Raw genomic sequence first — 3,243 nt, forward strand, 5'->3', positions numbered from 1 at the left:
TTTGAAAACTTTACTAGTTTGACTTGAGTTTGAATTTGAATTTTGAATCCGTTTTTGAACTAACCCAAGATTAACTATAGTGACAGAGGTGACGCGACATCGTTAACGAGGAATTACTATAGTCTAATTATTCGGGCGTCACCCGTATATAGCACAACACTATTTTAATCCCAGGATTAGAATAAGGCGCGATGTCATGTTCCCGAAACGGTATCCAGTTAAAAAAGATAATTAAACTAGCCCCACCACTCGCATCTTATCCCTAACCTCCCACAGCTCCACCCCGCCACCTGGATCGGGATAGCACCACCGCACCTCTGCCTCCTCCCTTTGCCCTGACCACCTCCGACGCCGCGCTCCACCCCCGACCACCTCTGCCGCCACCCTCCACCCCCGGCCACCTCCGGAACAACAGCCCCGACCTCTCCCCCCACCCCTGCAACCCCACCCGCCGCCGCCCCCTGCAACTCAGACCACCGCCGCCCCCGTTAACCCCTCGTGACGCCGCCCCCATCAACCTCGCCCGCCGCCACCTCGGCAACCCCTCATGCCGCCGCCCCCTATACCTGAAGCCAGATGCGGCCGCGGCCATCGTCAGGCAGGGAGACGGCAACTGCCACTCCGGCCTTCTCCCACGCAGCGGTTGCAGCACATAGCTGCCCCCTTCATGAAATTGACATGCATCCCTGCCTCCTCCCTGGATCCTTGCTGCAGCTTTCGGCCACCTTCAAGTTCTGACGGCCGTTCGAGCTCGCCGGCGTGGAGTACATGAGTCACCGAGCATTGAATTTTTGTTGTTGTTTGAAAACTGATTATGATGCTGGCATGCCTCTTCATTTTTCCCTGCTCAATACATTCCTGACGCCCTGGCCGCTGCTTCCCCTAGGGCCTCTGTGTCGCTGCCAAGACGTATCTGTGCGCCACCGTGACTCGCCCCGCTGCGCACCAAGCTCTTCTTCATCACTACCCCCTCCATCTTCAGTTTGGTTCTGTATCTGCAGCTCAACTTCCTTCTAAAACTTGTTTGTTCCTTCTGGAACTTGTTTAGACCGTATCTTACAGCATGCTGCACTTCCTAACGTTCATGTGACTGCTACTAGAACACTACTCTAGTTTTGTTCGCATCTTCTTAGCATAATAATTAGTATGGTAGTTCAAGTTCTCTGGAATTTGTTTCTTCTATTTTTAGTATAGATTCTTCCTTGTAGTTCAAGTTCTTTGGGATTTTTGTTTTGAAGACATGGGAGAATAATCCTGAGTGGAAAGGTCATATGAATTTGGGGCATTTATCTGAGTGGTAAGTTCAAGTTCTATTTGAATTGCAACCTATTGGTTACAGAGTTCGTGTGGAAGATGTTGTTTTTTTTTTTTTTGAGCTTAGATGTTGATTGTTGTGTGTATGTAGGGGAGCACAAAAAAACTTCTGGCTGACCCAGGGTCGTGGATGCTGAAAACATTTACAGACTTGGGTGACGGAAAAAGGTGGCTCCTCCTATGAATTATTGATTCCACACTTTTGTTTGTACTTACCAAAAATGCATATGCAGTACGATGCTCTGCAGAATTTTCATCAATTATGCTGCCTATATTGAAAAATGGTTAAATAAAAGATTTGTGACTACATTCAGGGAGTTTTCTCTCCCTTGTTTCTCATTTCTTTGCGTCTTCATACCTGGTTAGATAATTTTCGAGACAGACTGTTGTATGAAGCTTATGATCTCAGTATACGCTGCATCCTTTAAAATACTTGAACTTGATAATTCATTGGCTTACTAATCGATCGAGGAGATACTTTTATACCAAACATACTGCTACATGAATCTTATTATCTAGGTATGAATAAGTTTAAATCATGTGCTAAAAAAGAATGTGCATGAAGCTCCAATGCACCCAGATAAGTTTAGATGTATATATAACATTGCATGTATTTCCTACAGTTGGTATAGTTTTCTTGGTTTCTTTGATTGGTCCGGTACAGTTTCCATCATTGGATGAATATACCCGTTTGGAGTTGGTACAGTTTCGAACAAGATCCACTCTTGTTCTCCTTTTTTTGTCTATATTCTCAGCTGTAGCAGAGATTCCAAATAAAAAACATGGCCTTTATATATTCATGCATATTCAGACTCACTCATCTCACTCCTTCCATTCATTCGTTAGGAGGGGACATGCTTGTCTGTTTGAATCTACAGTGCAGCAGAAAGTCGCAGCTCCTCTTTGAAACCAACTCAAGAACATCGATCTGAAAGCATACGATGCTTTATGCTACTACCACCGACCGATGCCCACTGCACAACGCGCTGATGAACCCCTACACGTATTTTTCCATCTCAAAAAATATATGCATAGGATGCTCTGTTTGTCTTGTACTACTATGCTAAAAATTTGCTTTAACTTTTTTTGTGAAGGTCAAAATATTGTGTTCGAGAAGGTCAAGTGTGTTAAGTGTATCTCAGCAAGTTCAAATAATTTAAATATGCAAAATGTTGTGTTCTAGAAGGTCAAGTGTGTTATGTGCATCACCTTGCCCCCATTGAATCTTCTGCATTTCTTGTGTATTCTTCAGAAGTTCAAGTCATCGTAAGTTTCCTCGATTGAGCTACTCTTATGAAAAAGTTCAACACAGAGGCAGGTCTATGTGTGCAGACCAGGGAGGATGACGAACCATGCCTGGTGCCGCTACCCTCGTGAACAGATGGAGGAAGAAGGTCACCACAGAGGCAGGGAGAAGGTCACATAAGGTGCAGGAAGATTGTTAGAGTTCAGGAACAAGGGGTGTGTGATCTTTGTGCTGTTTTTGGGGTGCAAATTAACATGGGTATGCAATCTCACATCCTGTGTATTCTTGAGATGGCCTCCCTTAGCCTCAAAACCATATTGCATATAAATATGATAGTCCCAATGCTATGGTCACGTGTAAAGAAAATTAGATATGCGACTACCGATTTTTTCTTCAGGTGGTCTTCATCACCGTTCTATAATTCAGATGTTCCTTGGTTGAATGTACTTCCATCGTTCCACCTCAACACTGATTCCTTCAGCTAGATCTCGCTTGTTATTTTGTATTTTTTTTCTTTTCTGAAAAGAATTTGCTCTGGAACCCAGATCCAATGATGTAGCTTTGGCTATTTTTGAAAACATGGAGAAAATTGTACATGCTCGGCCAGTCAAAATTTTGGCTTTAATTTATCTTTTGCGAAGGTCAAAATGTTGTGTTCGAGAAGGTCAAGTGTGTTATCTCAG

General features: G+C 43.9%; 1 long non-coding RNA gene across 2 annotated transcripts; it reads left to right on the plus strand.

Moving 5' to 3' along the window:
- Positions 1–266: 266 nt before the first annotated feature.
- Positions 267–2,981, plus strand: LOC123086187 (uncharacterized). Of its 2 annotated transcripts, XR_006440626.1 has the most exons (4): positions 268–1,297; positions 1,406–1,482; positions 2,161–2,317; positions 2,409–2,981. It is a non-coding gene; the product is annotated as an uncharacterized lncRNA (long non-coding RNA). The 2 variants fall into 2 exon arrangements; XR_006440625.1 differs by having other exon boundaries at positions 267–2,317.
- The last annotated feature ends 262 nt before the right edge of the window (positions 2,982–3,243 follow it).

Source organism: Triticum aestivum, chromosome 4A (assembly GCF_018294505.1).
Source record: "Triticum aestivum cultivar Chinese Spring chromosome 4A, IWGSC CS RefSeq v2.1, whole genome shotgun sequence".
In the NCBI taxonomy this organism is placed as follows: Eukaryota; Viridiplantae; Streptophyta; class Magnoliopsida; order Poales; family Poaceae; genus Triticum; species Triticum aestivum.